The sequence below is a fragment of the Phasianus colchicus genome, chromosome 33 (genome assembly GCF_987193195.1).
Source record: "Phasianus colchicus chromosome 33, bPhaCol1.hap1.1, whole genome shotgun sequence".
Classification (NCBI taxonomy): Eukaryota; Metazoa; Chordata; class Aves; order Galliformes; family Phasianidae; genus Phasianus; species Phasianus colchicus.
Window position 1 is genome coordinate 271,224 of NC_143468.1, and position 19,628 is coordinate 290,851.

A 19,628-nucleotide genomic window follows, 5' to 3' on the forward strand; every position below is an offset into this window, starting at 1 on the left:
ATTTCTGGGAGCAAATCTCCTCTTTTTGGAAGAGAAGGTGAAATTTCCAAGGGAAAAGTGGCATTTCTGGGAGGAAATGACATAGCTGGGGGAGAAAAGTGGGAACCGGTGGGAAAGAAGATCTTGTACTGGAGAGCAACGGTGGTCTTTTTGGTGTGCCAAGTGGTCTCTTGGGGAGACAACGTGGTAAATAGGGGAGACAATGTCCTCTGGAGGAGTGTCAAGTAGTATTTGGGAGAGCAAACGTCAGGTATTTCTCGGAAACCGGCTGTTTCTGGGAGATAGTAGCAGACTTGGTTGGAAAATGACAGGTGTTTGTGAGAAAGCGGGTATTTTGGGAAAAAAAGGCCGTTTTTTTAAAGAATAAGCTGGCATTTCTGGGAGAATATGTCCCATCTTTGGGAGAAAACGGGTGTAGGTGGGAGAAAATGTCGTGTATTTGGGAGAAAGCTGGTGTATGTGGGAGAAAAGGCCATTGTGATGGGAGTCAGTGTGATCTTGAGGAGTGGAAAGCAGTATTCTTGAGATGAAACGTGAGGTATTTCTAAGAGTCCTGGTATTTCTGGGAGAAAATGTCTTGTTTTGTTTTATTGTTTTTAATATTTATATATTTTTTATGTTGCAATTTCAAGGAAACACCTCAATAGAAATTGCTTTTAATTCTTTTGGCATACATAGAAGATGCGAAAATGCACATCATATTTTCACATGAATGTAGTAACACAAAAAAAGTTCAAAGCAGTAACTGATACACTCAATTATAAAAGCTGCCCTTCCTGTGCAAGAAATGTAACTCAGCCCTTGGGCTAGATGCCATTCTGTGTCATTGATGTAAACCTGGCGGACAGTACAAATACTCTGAATTTAAAATGGCATGACTAAAAATGGAGTCTTTCCTCTAGCTTTTAAGTTTTAAGAAACATAAAATATGTACTTATGCTTGGCAACTTTTCCTTTCATTATATACAAAAGTGACTCTCTCTAAAATAACTGTCAAACTAAGAGGGACTGTCAGAAACCTATCACAGGAGGTAATCTATTTGCTCAGGTTGCTGAAGAGCAATGAAAAAGTAGATATTGAGTTTCGGTTTTCAGCACATACATTAAAGTCCCATGCCTGTAATTAGGTCTCCTACCTTCCAAATAGAATTTTAAAAAAATTTGATACATGATTATTTTAAATTATTTTTCTATAATTGGTTAGTGGTATTGTGGAACACATATTTAAGGATTAATGATGAGTAAGATTAGAAATCCAAAAGGTGTAAAATTCCATGCAAACTCAATTAAGTTTCAAGGACATTTCCATCAGAAAGAATGGAAATGAAGAAAGAACGGAGCCCCCAGGCTGGTTGTTGAGTGAGAATTACTGCTTACCCAGCATCCGTTTGCTTCATCAAATGTCCCCCAACTGCTCACAGAAACCTCTCTAAGATGCTTTTCTGAAGAATATTTGGCAGCATGTTTCCCAGGGCTGATGCCTAGAGGAGAGGGTTACATGGAGACTTGCTGTCTATCTTGATGGCAAACCCCTCCTAAGTAGGAATCCAGAGCTGGTGACTCACTTTGTAGTCTTGTATAGGTCTGGGGCAAGACAACATTATGGCAGTGGGGAGATATTCATGGTCAGGCTGGACAGGCCTCTGAGGTCTCTGACCTCTGTGGGTGTCCCTGTTCATTACTGGGGAACTGGACTCAATGGTCTGTAAGAGTCCCTTCCAACTCAAAAACAAATTCTATGATTCTATGATTCTATGAATATTCCTGGTTTTATTACAAGTACAAATACTGATAAAGCCTACATTCAAATTGTTTATTCCTTGCTTTTGGAGAAGCTAAAACACTAGCACTAGGAGTTTTAATCAACGTAGATAATAGCTTGTCAGTTGTTATGCACAGTGGTACGTGCACCCAGTTTGAAATTTCAGTGCCATTAATGTTTTTAATTTTTTAAGTGATATGACACAGTACATGCAATCAACAATAATGAACATACCATGGTTCAGGACCCCTGATCTCTCAGCTAGTAATTTAAAATATTTTCATGTGTAGAGACAAGACAAGTATTATGTCCTAAATGGAGCCTAGGTCCCCAGCACTATTTCTCTCTCTATTTGATCCCTAAAAACAACTGTTTTCTTGCCAAAGATTTTGCATCGTTAAATCTCCTTTCTGAAACAATGAATATTGTGTAGTTGCAGGCCACTTTTTCAAACCTGTGGACATTCCCTTTGCTTCTAGTTCTTTAAGCAACCTGCAGTTGCAATACACTTTTGCAGTACAGTCTTGAACCTCTTTATTCCTTGTTTTTCAGTCACCATGGGCTGTGTCTGTGCTGTCTTTGTAACCAGGACCAGGGAATGACCTCTTTTCTCCCAGTCAGTTTTCTCAACACATCTACTGGTGTGGATGAAGCAAGCAAAGGCAACAAGAAAAGCAAATACAATTATACTAGCAAGCAGGAGTATCATTTATTATAGATGATAATCACATGTTGGTTTGTCACTAGGTGTGTGTAATCAACGACTTTCTTTTTGAAATAAGAGTGAAGATAAAAGAAAAGTTCAAATAGGATTCCTACATGTCTCGTTTTCATTAAAGATTAGATCTGCTACAACACGATGAACTGAGGATAATATAATGTAACGTCCAAACACTTTGTTTCAAGTAATGTTAACACTGAATGAAAGGTATACAGGCTTCAATGAAATTAGGAAGTTGAGGCCTAGTTGAATGCTATTTGTTGTTGAATGGTATTTGTGACAGTGTTGAAAGAAATGGCTGATGTTATTGTAAAGTTACTGTCTGTCATCTATGAAAAACGGTGTTCTGCACAGGTCTGTGAGTGTTAGAAATGGGCTTTCTTGAAGAGCTGTCTTTATGGAAAAGGAGGCATTGCTTGCAAACTGGTAAATTGGGAAAAAAAAAAAAAAGTAACATTTCTGATTTCCAATTTAGTTATTAGAAAATCCCCATCATCTCTCTTTATATTATATGAATACTCCATGGTGTCCTTGGGATGACAAGATGCCTGTACTGCTATTTAGATATGCACAAATACAACAAATCCATGGGCAGATCTTTCCCCTACTGCATTTTTTTAATGTATTTCTTTATTGCTAAACTAAAAGGAAAATAATAGTAGAAAAAATTCAATCACCTTAATCAGCACATGCAAGTCTTAAAAATCTTTTTCTTGCTCTGACTGGTTTGAGAGCCTATTGTACTGAGAAGCAAAAACAGATTACAAGTAAAACACATAAAACAGAATACAAGCATGTCTATTTCTAAGTTCTCTGGTACTCAAAAATCTAAATACCTATTCATGTAGCTGCATTCATTGCTTTAAGTCATTAGCCAAAAGTAAATACGTAAGGAGAAACAGAGACAAAATTGACTTTATAAGAAGAAAATATGTTTTAATATTCAAAATATTCTAAGTCACCATGCTGCCCTTTGAAGACAGCATTCATGTCTCATCTTGATCATGCTGACAAGCATCTCACGGGTATCTGCTTTCACTTACGTTGATTGTACAGTTTAGTATCTGTAATACTGAAAAGACCTGATGGGAAATGTTACCTTCCAAATTTTGCTCTGTGTATATGCATTTCCTATTTAAACCCTCACTCAGCAAGAGAAGGAAAAACACTTCTCAGTTTCAGTGTAAGTGCCCCATGGAATTTTCTACAGGAAAAATATCACTTTAGATCTGTCAGACAATAACATTTTATTACCTCAAGGATGTTATCTGAACCTGAGGTCTAATATCTAAATGAACTGCAGTTCAGATTATTTGAGATTTAGCAGAAAGACAGAGGGATGGAAAGTTTCATAGAAAGATTCTATGGGGAGAAGTCTCATTCATTTATTGTGGATAAATATGATGAAAAGGTATTCATATACCAAGTTTTAATAACTGTATGGTTAACAGGAGGAACAGTAGACAGCTTTGAGCAGTAGCTGACATACAGAACAGGAGAGTTGGAAGAGTAATATTTCCAAGAAGATTAATTTAATTTAAAGGCAGAATGTTTTTTGGCTATTGGAAAGTTCTCTGTTGTGTTGAGCAAAAGGATAGATATACTGGCTGAAAATAAACCTGTAAAAGTGAGGTAATGCATTTACTAAAACAACAATAATTGCTATATCAGGATGGATCATATATTAAAGGCAATAAAACTCTGATTAATAGCTGTCAGGTTATTTCTTTATTTTTCTCAAATATTTATTTGAGCGCAACATACTATAAATACTTTAAAGAAAATGTTTATCTTATATTTGTACATGATTGCACTCAGTAATACATGGAAGAGCAGCCACTGAAGTGGGAGGATCATAAGCCCAATGTATGTGAAGAGAGAGAGCAATAAATTTGATTCTTCTCAGCATTTTTCTGTTACAGGTTTTGAGAAACTTGTTAGATTTTAGTACCTGTAAATGTAAATGAAACCAACATAAAATACCATACATAACCTTATTACTTTAAATAACATAGAAAATATGGATTGGAAGACTCGTGTGCATGTTCTTTTTTTCTGTCTTAGACCTGAATAAAGCTGTAAAGAAGAAATTAATGCTCTAGTAAGTCACTGTCAACTCTTGCAAGTCCATTTGGGAGAAAATTTGACACTCCATTTTTTTTTTTCTTGTTGTCCTTCTATCTCCTACTCTCCTTTTTGTGTATGTTTATTATTTGCCTCATTTCTGTGAAAACAAATCAGGCTCCATTAATAAAAGCAAAAACTGTTTAAGGCCATCCATCTTACTCATTCTCCTCAAAGGTTTGCTGCCACTTGTTCTATCACAGAGGACTGCAAAACTTTTTTGCTCCACATTGTTACCCTCTAAAGGTAAAATGAATAAATTGCTTAAGAAGATGTTGAAAGACTCTTAATGGTGCATTTATGATCATAACATACGTATTTGTGAGACCTAAGGATTTTTATTCATTCTATTTTTGTTCAATGTAAAATCAAGATTAACTTCTTAGATTTTCTGGACATCCTCGTTGTATAAATTTAATTTTTTACTCCTTTTCCTTGTACAACTTCTGAAATCTGACAGTAAGAACATTTTTATTTTTGTCTCAAACCTCTTTTTTATTCTTTGTCCATCTATTTTTTTTCCCCCTATGATGCTTCTTATAACTTTACCAATTACTTTGTGTTCCATTTCATTACGTTATTTATTTTTGCTTTTTCTTTAGGGCAGGATATGTCTACTGCTATGCATCTGCACAGTTCCTACAATGGAGCTTTGATCCTGGTTGGATTGCTTAAGTGCCATTAACATAAACGTGGTTAACAAAAATAGTAGTTTCAGCTTAGTATTTTTCATGCTAAATCAGGTTCAAAACTAGAAGAATAAAAGTTTTTTTGTAAGAAACATAAACATCCATGTTGATTTCATAAGTGAAACTGATTCTGTTTTTGAAGAGCGGAAGAAATTTAAATAATTCATCTGAAAGCAAAGTTCACTTCTGTTTTTATGTTCTCAGAAGTGAATCATCAGATTAAACTAGCATGCCACAGTTTAGTGGTAAACCTCTAACACTACCAAATCTACATATGTAGATTTTGCTTTAATGTCACAGGCAACAGAATGTAATCAACTAACAAACAAAACAAGCAAACAGAAAATTCACATCCAAATAAACCAGAAAGAGGAGTTTATAGACACTCTACAGAACTGTTAGCTGTGCTATGCTTTTCAAAAGCTGGAATTTGTCCTACAGACATCTCAGAAGTTGCACATCTGTCCAAGAAGAATCATTGCACTTTATTTCTACTGTACATGTTTATCTTATATCTTATTCTTCATTACTGTTATGTACTATGCAAAATACATAAAGAAAAAAAGCAGTAATCAAACTATACATACTGTGAGCAGGGCTTTGTGAAGGCTGCAGTACTGTACAGAAGAAAGCCTTGAACAGATCTATCTCAAATTCAGGGTAATAATACATTTATTTCCTACCCACATTGCTCATGTAATCCACCAACTATTTTAGGAACGCCTAGATTCTTAAAAATACAGAAATTAAAGTGATTTCCTGATCAACCCTTACAGAAAGACACAAGTTTAAACATGAAAGCAACTATGAATGCTTTGGAGAGAAAAAAATAGAATGTAATGTTAATAATCCCTGTAATGTTAATAAGCTAAATAACAGTTTCAAAGTTTAGTATCTTGATGCTTTACGGAGCTCCCATAGAGATGGTGAGCAACTGCTACACATCTGCACGCTGACAAAAGACACGCTCAGCATCCTCACAACATTGCTCTGTTGTAATCTAACGTCTGGATGAACATAAAAGCTCCTGAACAGTGCACGGACTCAGGATTCCAACACAAACAAGAGGATTCTCTCTCTTCAGCCCTACATACTTTCTGCAGACCATCAGACCACTGCTACCGAGCTTCTCCACAGCTGTGTAGAGACAGCTACTTCATGTGGAGTCTCTCATTGTCTTCTCGCATCCTTTTAAGTGGTATGACATTCTCACTGTGGCACTTTGATATTGTCACCTTGTGTACAGTCTGACTGTGACTCATAGAACCACAGACTGTTCTCTTCTGCACATAATCGCACATCTCTTTTTTCTTTTTTTTCTTTTTTCCCTACAGAATGCCTCATATTTCCCCGTTTCCTATGTGTTCCTATCTGCCTCTATGTTACCACCCACCTCAACCCAGCAGTACCGAATGACACATTCCTTTTTTCATACCTTTTCCCCCAATGTGTGGAAATCCCACTATCCCCCATCACACCATGCCCACTAACCATGTTCCTCAATGCCACATCCATACATTTCTTGAACACCTCCGGGGATGGTGACTCTACCACCTCCCTGGGCAGCCTGTGCCACTTCCTCACCACTCCTTCTGAGAAGAAACATTTCCTAATATCCAACCTGAACTTTCCCTGTGCAGCTTGAAGCCATCGCTTCTCACACTGTTGCTGGTTACCTTCACAATTGGTCTGTAGTGTTGTAGTTTTGCAGAGTTACTCAACCTAACTTCTCCATTCTGCTTGCTTCCCTCCTGCCTGCGCTCCTGGACTGGTTTGTGACAGCTAGGCTAGTCTTGTACTACACTCCTTATCTTTTCTGTGCGGACAGATAGTTCATTCACAATCTTGAAGCAGTTTCTTTGAGTAACTGCCAGGTTTCAAACATTTTTTCATCTGTGTCAGCTTTCTGGGACATCATACTGAGTTGTTGTAGGGGTTCATTGTAGTCTATCTTCATGAGATATTTTTATTTTGACATCCTTGCTTCTTTTGAAAATGATGTAATTTCCCTGCAAAAACCTGCGAAGCCATGCATACATGTATGTATGTATATACGTATAAAATATGTATGAAAGCATAAGTATAGCGTATATATAAAAACATGTATCCATGCATGCGTACATACTATATACTGTAGTATATACATACATAACTCTCTCTGTTTCTAAAGAATAACGAGAATTTAAATATTTCCTGGCTTTTGTGACCAATTAATTCAGATTAAGACCCATAAAAGTAAACAAAGGATGATGGGTGTGCCATCAGCAAACAAGCTTGTCACACTGCTGGCAAATGGAAACAGGCATGACTCCTTACTCATTTTTCTAATAATCCTGTGCAGAAATTGTTGGCTTTGCATCCACTGCCGCTAGTTAGGTGAAAGTGCTATGGATCCCTTTAGCTGTAACATTCTGCCATTTTTGATATTAAAATGAATTTGAAGAAATACATCAACTTCATCTATAAAAGGGTTCCAGGATCAAAATGCTCATCAGGGTACAACACGCGTGCCGACTTACTTACAGGGAGATTTCTTATAAGAGAAGCAGGTCTAAGACATCTGTTTATCTCCAATTTAAACAACTTAATTTAGGTAGAATTATGTGTTTTACAGCTATTCACGCAGTTGCTTACTAGAAATATCTGATTTAATTGCAGAGATGTTCTAGACCTAAACCAGGGTCTATTTAAGACAGAGAAAGCTCTGCATTGACAATTTTTATATTTGTTGTGGTTACATCATTGAAGTGAATACATTGTGTTTATATTAAATTGTAAGAAGAACCATTTTTAATAAGCTTTAACATTTTAATTTGATATCCTCTTCTGATTTAAGTGTGGCCTTATGACTCTCCATAGAAAAAGATTATTCTGCCCACACTGAGGCTAAATGACAAAACCCCAGTAACTCAAAAAAAAAAAAAAAAAAAGAGAAACAAATGACTAATCTCAAAAGCCTTTGGAAATATTATGCAAATATACCACAGCAATAGAAAGTATCAGATGGGATGAGTCACATCAACAAGTTACCATGGTTTGACAAGTAGCAAAAGCAGAGTAAAACCACTCTTTCCTAAGTCTCTCTGTGAGGTTTAAGCTGACACGCTTCACTTCACATCTGAGGCAGACTACAAATCGGCACGAGCTACTGCACCTCAGCCATGGCACAGGCAAAAGCCTTCCTTGTCCTGGAGTCAGCTGCACAGAGAGGCTCTGCTGCTCTGGTCCCTGCCACGGCTGCATTTTATCCAACTCATTCCTGTGCTCATCTGAGCCCACAATGAGTCAGTGCAGAGAAGCTAACTGCAGATATCTCCTAGCTTTGCCAAAATGTTTTCTGTGCTTCACTGGGTCAGCTCGTCACCTCATCAGCAGGGAGGCTTGGGATGCACTACACGGACAAGGAGGCAAGGAGAGCAGGAGCAGAGCAACTTCTAGGGGCAGCTAGCCATACATTCAGTTAAACTGTACCATCAAAACACATCCTTGCTCTTACAGTCATTAGCCCAAACCAAGAGTTATTAGAGTTGCTTCCAATTTATCTCCTAATCCATTTCAAGGGAATTGTTTTTCTACTAAATAGCCATACAGGAAGCTTCAAATGTCACCTATCTGCCTGAGTGATTTCACAAAAAAGACTGACATGTTTAGGAGAAAGACTTCTTGAACTTGCAGTAGATCGTCCATAAGCACAAAATCCATGCCACTGATCAATAAATATCTCCATTCTCAGCTGTCAAGGGCTATAGACATACCAGAGAAATACACTAGACTCAGTCCTTTTGACTAAAAATACCAAAATCATACGTAATCCTCATATGTATTACAACACAATGTAATCACCTTCAGATGGATGAGCATCACTCCTCGGAAGCTTAGGGGAAAGGGGAGCTGTGTATGGTGGAGAGTCCTGAGAGTATCGTTTAACACTTCCGTTTTCATGTATTTCTTCTTTTGCTGTGAAAAGGAAAGATATCACCAATTTATTATGGTATAAAAATGCTCACAGGGAAAGTCAAAGTACAAAAGCAAAAACATACATCAAGTCATTCACCAGGTAACAAATCCATTTCACATAGAATCGATCATTCAATACAAACTTCAAAAGCTGAAGTAACAGCTTAGTTTATACTATCATCATCCAAATTTCCAAATTTAGGCTACTTTCCTGAAAAGTATTAAAGCAAATGACTTTTATTTGATGAAATGAAACAAATACAATTTCTCTACTGGAAAAAAACAAAACAAAACAAATAAAAACCGAAATACCAAAACCACCACAATACTTTATTTTCTAAAGCAGCACCTCTAAGACTGAAACTGCATTGATGTCAAAGTTTTCTCAGCTATGGCTCCTGATAACCCTTGGACCGGGACTCATAATACCAGCACTGCAAGCCATTTGATGGGAGACCCTGAGCATGTTATTTCCCTCTCACTCTATATACCCCCAGAGTACCAAAACTCACATAAAATGTCACAAGCAGCCAGCTGCAAAACCCACCTTCTCTACTAGACTGTATGCTGCAGAATTTAAAATTTTGGAGCCGCCACTGCGCAAGGTGAACAAAGAAGGAAGAAAAGAGTATTTAATGTTGTAGGATAGGCTGAACTGAATCATCTCTCAGAGCAAGCCCCTTCTTATAAGGTAGTAAGCATCTTTCTCCAAGGTTATTTTATGATTCAAACATAAATTGAACAGGCAAAATGTGAAGTTTTGAGTCTGTTCTTTTAGTAACCCAGTGGTACAATACATATGTTTCCTACTTGACCACAAGAAAGAGTTAGCAGAACAAAATGATTTCTGCACATGTGGTATGAGCTATCCCAACCTGCCACAGCACTTGTGCTCTGGAACGAATCCTCTAAGAACTGAAGAGTATTCATTTCAATCAATTAAAGTTATAGCAAAGCAGATTAAAATGTTAAATTTCATAAAGTAACCACACTTATCAAAAATATCAGTACTTGTAAACAACACCTGTTTGATAGTACCTGGTTTGTTCCTATCGTACTCCGTGGGACTATGTGCACACCCCATGTAGGGGCTGAAAGGCAGGCTACTGAAAAGATTATCGCATTGAAGACTGTGGCAGAGTTTCTCCAAGAAACGTAGGACAAACGATGCACTGTTTACAGAAGGAAGATTGATGGCATGCTTCTCCCCATCAAAGGAAGCTGCGAATAAGAAGAAGATGTCAAACAGCCCCTGAGCATCACGAAGTATAGCAAAACACTAACAAGTAAAGGAGAAGACATTCAGCTTTGATTTAAAACATGCAAGACATGAGAGGAATAAACAATCTTTCTGGTGTTGTCCTTGATCGCCGAGGATCGCCGCTTCGGAGCTGTTTCAGCCAGAGCCGCAGCGGCTGATCGCGAAGAACACGTGGATCTCGATCGGTTCCCTCTTCCGGGGGTCCCCGAGACAACAGAGAAGCCCGGCAGCTCTCGCGAGAGCGGCTGACGCAGCGGGGGCGTTGCCAGGGCAACGCCTAGAAAAAACCTCCAGCGTCGCTGCCCACCAGGGCGGAGAGGAGAGGCGTTATCACTGTGAGGTAAGTGGCAGGTGCGGGGTCACCCATTAACGACCTGGTAAGGGGGCGAGGGCAGAGCCAGCACTATCAGCAGCAGGGTAGGGCTGATCGGTCACGCCCTGTTAAGGCTATTCTAGTTGTGCTAATTAGTCTTCAGGTTCTCCATGGCTCCACCCCGGCGGAAGGCTACTGTCTCTAAAAATAATGTGGGGACCCAGACAGAGGCCCCCTGCACGTGTAAAAGAAAGACTGCCAAGAAGAATGCAGAGACGCAGACTGAGGTCCCAAAACAACATGCTAGTGTGCAGGTCACTGGCTGTGATGAGTGCCAGAGCCTGGCCCTTGCAGTGCCAGGCGATGGAGGCAGCACTTGTGTAAGATGTGACCAGCTAAAGGACTTACTTTGCCTTGTGGTCAACCTGAAGGAGGAGGTGGAGAGGCTAAGGACCATAAAGGAATGTGAGAGGGAGATTGATTGGTGGTGCCAGTCCCTGTCAGCTCCGAGATCTTGGCACACAGCTGAGGCTCTGCGTGGAGCGTGTCACCCCCTGCCGCCTTGCAAACAGGTAGTAGAGGGGAACCGGCAGGTAGACTGTGTTCCTGCTGCAGTGCAAGGCAATTTGAGAGCAGAGCAAGGCAATCTAAGGGAGGAGGAGGAGTGGAAAAGGATACCGGCTCGGCGAAGTGGGTGTCCTCCATCCCGACCATCCTCGGCTCCCCAGGTGCCTCTGCAAAATAGGTTTGAGGCCGTGAATCTCGAGGGAGAGGTGAGTGAGGGGGTGGAGGGAGGTCCACCTGTAAGGTTGCCTCGGGCGAAGCGGTCGACCCCACGCCTCAAGACTGCCTCCGCCCGGAAGGACAGAAGGGTGGTTGTCATAGGTGACTCCCTGCTGAGAGGAACAGAAGGCCCTATATGTCGGCCTGACCCTACCCGTAGGGAGGTGTGCTGCCTCCCTGGGGCAAGGGTCAGGGACATTGCTAGGAAACTTCCTGGTCTGATTGGCCCTTCTGATTATTACCCATTATTGATAGTTCAGGCTGGCAGTGATGAAGTCGCTGAGAGAAGCCTGAGGTCTATCAAGGAAGACTTCAGGGGACTGGGGCGGGTAGTTGAAGGAACGGGTGTGCAGGTGGATTTTTCTTCCCTACCTTCAGTGGCAGGGAAGGATACCGAGAGCATCCAAAAAACCCGCCTCATAAATAAATGGCTAAGAAGTTGGTGCAAGCACAGGAACTTCGGTTTTTTTGACCACGGGGTAATTTACTCTGCGCCTGGCATGATGGCTGCAGATGGAAGTAGCCTGTCTCCAAGGGGTAAGAGGATCCTAGCCCAGGAACTGGCAGGGCTCATTGAAAGGTGTTTAAACTAGGTATGAAGGGGGAAGGGGACAGAATGAGGGCCACTGGGGTTGAGCGGGTAGTTCGTGGCTCAAAATGGAGTTCGATGGGTGAAAAGGGTGGAGTTCAAAGGGATGGAGAGAGGCAGGGGGGTGCTGCTTCCCTAAAGTGTCTATACACTAATGCGCGCAGCATGGGAAATAAACAGGAAGAGTTGGAGATCTGTGTGCGGTCACAAGGCCATGATCTCATTGCGATCACGGAGACGTGGTGGGACAGCTCGCATGACTGGAATGTTGTCATGGAGGGCTGTGTGCTTTTTAGGAAAGATCGGCTGGCGAGGCGGGGTGGTGGAGTTGCTCTTTGTGTGAGAGAGCAGCTAGAATGTATTGAACTCCACCTGGGGGAGGGTGATGTAGCAGTGGAGAGCTTGTGGGTGAGAATCAAGGGGCAGGCTGGTATGGGTGACACCGTTGTGGGTGTGTACTACAGGCCCCCTGATCAGGAGGAGGAGGTTGACGAGGCCTTCCACAAGCAACTGAAAGTAGCGTCGCAATCCCAGGCGCTAGTGCTTATGGGGGACTTCAATTATCCAGATATTTGCTGGAAAAGCAACGTGGCCAGGCACGCGCGGTCCAGACGGTTCCTGCAATGTGTCGAAGACAACTTTCTGATGCAGATGGTGGAGGAACCGACGAGGGGAGGGGTGTTACTGGACCTTATTCTCACAAATAAGGACGGGTTTGTTAAGGAAGTAAAAGTTGGGGGTAGCTTGGGTTGTAGTGACCACGAGATGGTGGAGTTCAAGATCTTGAGTGGAAGGAGCAAAGCAAAAAGTAGGACTGCTACCCTGGACTTTAGGAGAGCCAACTTTGATCTCTTCCGGGACCTACTTGGAGCTATCCCGTGGGCTAGGGTGTTAGAAGGTAAGGGGGCCTGTGAGAGCTGGTTGGCATTTAAACAGCTCTTCTTCCAAGCCCAGGATCGGTGCGTCCCTGTGAGCAAGAAATCAGGAAAGGGTGGCAGGAGACCTGTGTGGATGAGCAAGGAGCTCATGCACAAACTCAAAGGGAAAAAGAAGGTCCATGAAATGTGGAAAAAGGGTCTGACCACTCGGGAAGAATATAGAAATGTTGTCAGGGCCTGCAGGGATGCGACGAGGAAGGCTAAAGCCCACCTGGAATTGAATCTAGCAAAGGTGGTAAAGGATAATAAAAAAGGCTTTTTTAAGTATGCTAACAGTAAAAGGAAGACTAGGGAGAATGTAGGTCCCCTACTAAGTGAGGAGGGTGTTCTGGTAATGGGGGATGCTGAGAAGGCGGAGATACTGAACGCCTTCTTTGCTTCTGTCTTCAGTGAAAAAGCTCCCCCTCGGGAATCCCAGGCCCTGGTGGTTAGTGAGAAGGTCTGGGGAATAGAAGACTTCCCTTTAGTCAGGGAAGAGGCGGTCCGAGAGCGCCTAGGCAACACCAATGTTCATAAATCCATGGGACCCGATGGGGTGCATCCACGGGTGCTGAGGGAGCTGGCAGAGGTGATTGCTGAACCGCTCTCTATCATCTTTGAGAGGTCTTGGAGAATGGGGGAGGTGCCTGAAGACTGGAGGATAGCCAATGTCACTCCGGTCTTCAAAAAGGGCAAGAAGGAAGATCCAGGTAATTACAGGCCAGTCAGCCTCACCTCTGTCCCTGGAAAGGTGATGGAACAGATTGTGCTGGATGCCATCTCCAGACAACTGGAAGAAAAGGTTATCAGGAGTAGTCAGCACGGGTTCACCAGGGGGAGGTCGTGCTTGACCAACCTGGTAGCCTTCTATGATGTTGTCACTGGCTGGGTGGATGGGGGGAGAGCAGTGGATGTGGTCTACCTTGATTTCAGCAAGGCATTTGACACTGTCTCCCACAACATCCTTATAACGAAGCTGAGGAAGTGTGGGATAGATGAGTGGACAGTGAGGTGGGTTGAGAACTGGCTGACTGGCGGAGCACAGAGGGTCGTCATTGGCGGTGCAGAGTCTGGTTGGAGACCTGTAACCAGCGGTGTTCCCCAGGGGTCGGTGCTGGGACCGGTCCTGTTCAACATCTTCATCAATGACCTTGATGAGGGGGTAGTGGCCACCCTCAGCAAGTTTGCTGATGATACGAAGTTGGGAGGATTGGCTGACACGCCTGAAGGCTGTGCTGCCATTCAGCGAGACCTGGACAAGCTGGAGAGCTGGGCAGTAAGGAACCAGATGAGGTTTAACAAAAGCAAGTGTAGAGTCTTGCACCTAGGGAGGAATAATTGCATGCACCGGTAGAGGTTGAGGGATGACCTGCTGGAGAGGAGCTCTGCGGAGAGGGACCTGGGTGTCCTGGTGGACGACAGGTTGGCCATGAGCCAGCAGTGTGCCCTTGTGGCCAAAAAGGCCAATGGCATTCTGGGGTGCATTAAAGGGAGCGTGGCCAGCAGGTCGAGGGAGGTGATCCTCCCCTCTACTCTGCCCTGGTAAGGCCTCATCTGGAGTACTGTGTCCAGTTCTGGGCTCCCCAGTACAAAAAAGACAGGGATCTCTTGGAAAGAGTCTAGCGGAGAGCCACAAAGGTGGTGAAGGGCCTGGAGCATCTCCCCTATGAGGAAAGGCTAAGTGATCTGGGTCTGTTTAGCCTTGAGAAGAGAAGACTGAGAGGGGACCTGATCCAGGTCTATAAATATCTAAGGTGTGGGGGGCAAAGTGGCGAGGCCAGACTCTTTTCAGCAGTGTGCGGAGACAGGACAAGGGGAAATGGCCAGAAGCTGGAGCATAGGAAGTTCCGCACCAGTGTGCGCAAGAACTTCTTTACGGTGAGGGTGACGGAGCACTGGAACAGGCTGCCCAGGGAGGTTGTGGAGTCTCCTTCTCTGGAGATATTCAAGACCCGCCTGGACGCCTACCTGTGCGACCTGGTGTAGGGATCCTGCTTTGGCAGGGGGGTTGGACTCGATGATCTCTGGAGGTCCCTTCCAACCCCTACGATTCTGTGATTCTGTGTGATTCTGTTTAACACGTTTATATCCAAAGAACTGGTTGTACCTTCCATTGGATCCATGCCACTTCAAATTTGCTCTATGAGAACTTATTTTCAGAAAATAACACTGGCTTTAAACGAGTATAACAAATCTATTCTCTCAACATCAAAATCTTACGGGCAATTTCAGTTGTTTGCTTATAAAACAGTACCTCTATACCACCTATTTGCAGGAGATAACCAAGAAAAGATCCATTACAGCAGTCTTGCACACCCACACAACTCGAAGTAGCGTTTAAGTCCACACAATGGAAAAAGCTCATACTCCTACCACCCAGCCCACCTGTTAAAATGGCGCTTTGTGCTCCTACTCCAGGCAGGTAGATCTTATTAAACGCTTGTCTTTTTTTTTTTTTTTTTTTAAACTGCAGCTCAGCAAGAAAACGCACGCACTAAGAACACTATCGTTGTTTCAAGCAAACACAGAAAACTATGCGAAAGGATGAATTCGATGCCCTTAGGCTGAAACGCGATGAGGGAAAAATGATAGTTCCACACCCTCACGGAGGGCAGAACGCTGTCGGGAGCGGGAATCGCGCTCGCCGAAGCAGCGCCGTCAGGCGGGGCGGCGCGCAGCCGGTGACAGCGGGAGCCGGGGGCGCTCAGCATCCCTCGGCAGCGCGGCGCGGCGACCGACAGGGCACCGCTCACAACTTCCCTCCCGCAGCACCGCAGCACCTCCACACTGCTCGCCACAAGCTCTCCGCACGCCAACGGGTTTCCCAACCCTCCTCGGCTTCGCGTCCTCCCACAGCCGAAGCGACGAGTCGCGCGGCTCTGCCCTCGCAACTCCCCCCGCCCCGCGCACGGAGGCGGCCCCCAACCGCAGCGCCCAGCCGCAGCCCCCAGCCGCTCCCCCCCTCGCGCAGCGCCACTCCGGGGTGCCGCCTGCCGCAGCGACGGCGGCGGGGAGCCCTCGCGCCCACAGGCGGCCTTCCCGGGGTCTGCCCTCTCCGCCCCCCTCCCACCTACCTGAGGGCAGCCGGCATCCGTCCGCGCGGCGGCGCACAGCCGGTGGCACCGCGCGCACAGCCTGCCTGCCTGCCTGCCGCCCTCCCTCGGACGAGGGTCCCCTTAGACGAAAGCACAGCCCCAGCCCGGCCGCTACCGCGAGGGACCGCGCCCGCGGCCGGAGCCCGGGGGCCGCGAGGAGGGAGGGCGGAGCGCCCGGTGACAGGTGAGGACGGCCCCCGCGCCGCTCCCTACCTCGCGCCGCTCTCCTCGCAGCCGGCGGCTCGCTTACCCTCGACCGCCGCCGCCCCCTCGCTCCGTTCCCCCGCCCTACCGCGGCGTTCAACGCGGCCCCGCTAGCCGCGAGGCCCCGCCCCCCGCCCCGCACTGACGGCTCTCTCCGCCAATAGCGAAGAAGACGGCCGTCCTCGAGCTCCGCCCTCACCTCCTTCGACCAATAGGAGCTATCCGTGGTGCTGCCCCTCCACCTTCCCGGCAGGCTCGGTTGGCTCGCAGCTGCCGAGCAACGGGCGCGGGGCTGCGGGTTGGGCCGCTGAGGGCGGTGGCCGGGTGAGGCCCCGCTGCGGGCCGGGGTTGGTGCCGCGGGATTGTGCCCGGGGCTCCTCGTTCGGGAGCTTTCGCCTCATAGATGGACGTTTTTTGTTCCCCTCCCCTTTTTCCCTCTCGGCTCAGCCATCAGGAGGATGGAAATATCTCCCGCACTCACAAAGCTGTAATCTCGGCTTGCAGATTGTGCTGCTGGAGCCTGCGGGGCTGTGCTTCCTGCTCTGCTCACGGGAATTAAAAACGTGGGTGAAAAATAAAGCTGCTTCCGGATGCACTGCGTGTCAGATGCATCGCAGCACGGTGCAGCTCTACCGTAATGGATGCTCCATCCCAGCTCCCATTTTCCTGGAGTGCTACAACGGTTGTTTAAATGAGAAAACCCTGTGGAGTCTGCTGGATGCGGTGTGCCATTGGTTGCAAATGGCCAGCCCAGCACTTCCCACATGAGGATATGAACCTCAAAAACATCCACACAGGCATGGCCACCGAGTTTAGGGCACCGTGGTCCTTAAAGACCAGGTTCTTCATCTGCCACCCTACACAGAGCGTATCCCCAGAATTGGGTGGTGAGGTGCTTTGGGTTAGGCGAGGGATGAGGTTCTGAAGTGAATGCCGTCACCTCTGCTCTCGGAGCATCAGCCCACAGCATGGAGTGCTGGAGGGCATGAAGGATGTGGTTAGTGGGCAGGGTGGTGATGGACTGATGGTTGGACGAGATGATTTTAGAGGTCTTTTCCAACCTTAATGATTCTATGGCATCCCCTCCAGGTGCAGCTCCATGGACAGAGGTGCTCAGGAGCGCACCTCATACCTCCCAGAAAGGTGGGCGCTCAGTGGAACCCAGTGAGGACAAGTCCAGTAATAAGAATCCCTGAGATGTGGTCAGCTAGGGCATCAGACCCATGGACCATCTACTGGATTTTCCAAATCTCCCACCAGGCCTCCTTGTCAAAGCCTCAGAGATTTGTTATTCAGGAGAAGCCCTGCTGTAGCCTCCTAAAGAGATGATTCGTGGTTCATGGCAGGCAGTCAAACTGATTGTCTGAAACACTTGCTCACAAGTCTGCCAAAATTCCCAGTTTATGGTAAGATCTTCCCACGGTACTGTGTCAGGAGTGTATCACGTCACCCTTAGCTGGAAGAATAACTTGAAGGGAATGTAAGTAGAGATGTGATGCTGTAGTCCGAAGAGTGGTAAATGTGCTACCAGTGTTTGTACTCCTCATACCGTCAATGGCTTTTGGAGTCCTCAGTTGGTCCCCTCTGATATAAAACTATGCATTATGCTCAGGCAAGAAACACCTTAAAGGCAAAGCCTTTCCGCCCTGCCCGGTGCCGCTCCCCGCTGCCCTCCCACCGCTGCTGGCAGGTGGCAGGAAGCGTGTGCTCCTCTGCACGAGGCACGAAGGGCTCCTACCTCGGGTGCGGAGCAGGCTGCTCCCACCTCTGGTGCAGGCAACCGGGCTCCTGGGAGTCGCTCCTGGGAGAGCAGGGGATGCCGAGTGCCCGCAGCCCGGAGCTGGCTGCAGGACGGCCTTGCTGCACCTCCTGCCGCCGCGGTGCTGCCCGGATGGCTTCCAGCCAGGCTCTGGCCGCTTCGGCACAGCCTCAGGTGCCGGGCAGCAATTCCCACAGCGAGCACGCCCCGAGCCGGCTGCCAGGCCGTGGGCAGTTTCACAGCTCGTTCTCGTGCCACATCTGCACCCGTGGGAGAGAGGGGAGGATAGGGGCTGTGTTTTGTCACGCTAATGAAGCGTCGCTCTCTGCTCCGTCCCTTTGCTGCCTTTGCTGGGGACATTCGCACATCCTTGCGGTCGCACATCCCCACGTTGCTGTCCTGGCGCTCCTTTAACTCCTCTCACCCGTGAGCAGGTCCCAGAAGAGGCAATCTCCGGCTGCCCTGCTCTCGAGGGCAGCATCTCCCTGCAGCTGGCTCACTTCCTCACTGAGCGCTGCCCATGGCACTCATGGCACGTTTCTCCTCACTGAGCAAGTGACTTCTATTGCTAACAACTTCCTATCCTGCTTTCTCAATTCGGTCTTCTCTGCAAGGCATGAGCATGGTTAAGCTCTCTGTGTACGAGGGCCAGCTCTGCTGTTCACTTATGTAGATCTACTGACTTTAAGGTCACCCAGAAGGAACCGCCCTCGGGGTAACCGGGGGTTTGTGTCCGGAGAAGACTGCTTCCTTTTCTATTGCATTTTCTCTGGGGCAAAAGTGGCTCCAAGTTTCACTTGGCAATGTTTAAACTCTACGCATCTTTCTGCAGGGGATGTTCCTCTGAACTTTGCCGTGATCACAGCCGCATCTCTTTCCTTTGTGCTGATAACCCAGCTGCACGCATGACCAAAATTATTTCCTCCGCTCACATCAAAGTCTTCTAGAAAGCAATGGTTTTGTAACAAAAGGGCCAGTATCCCTATGGCAGAGGAGGTCAACACATCCTCTTCTGACTCTGCTCTTGAGAAGAAAAAAAAAAAAAAGAAAAAGAAAAAGAAAAAGAAAAAGAAAAAGAAAAAGAAAAAGAAAAAGAAAAAGAAAAAGAAAAAGAAAAAGAAAACAAACAAGGAAGCTAACAAAGAAGCCCACCCTAGTCTAGTCTGGGACATGGTTCACCAGATTCTTCCAAGTGTTCTCACTTCTGTCTCACTCAAGGCTAAACAGAACTTCCATATGTGTGGAAGAACACAGATCATGGCCTGAACAGGATGACTTGTGGAAAATCAAACTCCATAAGCACAAAGTGGTTATAAAGCAGGTATATTTTGAGTTACAGCACTGCACACACACGCTGGGTACTGAGGGAGTAGCCTCTCCTAACATGCACACCGTAAAAGGACAGTTTAAGGATATTTATAGAGACCAGTTACACATATGCAAGAATAGGAGAG

General features: G+C 45.5%; 1 long non-coding RNA gene across 4 annotated transcripts; it reads right to left on the reverse strand.

Moving 5' to 3' along the window:
- Window positions 1-4,113: 4,113 nt before the first annotated feature.
- Window positions 4,114-16,637, reverse strand: LOC149913904 (uncharacterized). 4 transcript variants are annotated; one of them, XR_016460873.1, is made up of 3 exons: window positions 10,292-10,616; window positions 9,140-9,253; window positions 4,114-4,434 (listed from the first exon to the last, which is right to left on the reverse strand). It is a non-coding gene; the product is annotated as an uncharacterized LOC149913904 (long non-coding RNA). The 4 variants fall into 4 exon arrangements; XR_016460872.1 differs by lacking the exon at window positions 4,114-4,434 and adding an exon at window positions 7,135-7,315; XR_016460870.1 differs by lacking the exon at window positions 4,114-4,434 and adding an exon at window positions 8,565-9,039.
- Between the last annotated feature and the right edge of the window lie 2,991 nt (window positions 16,638-19,628).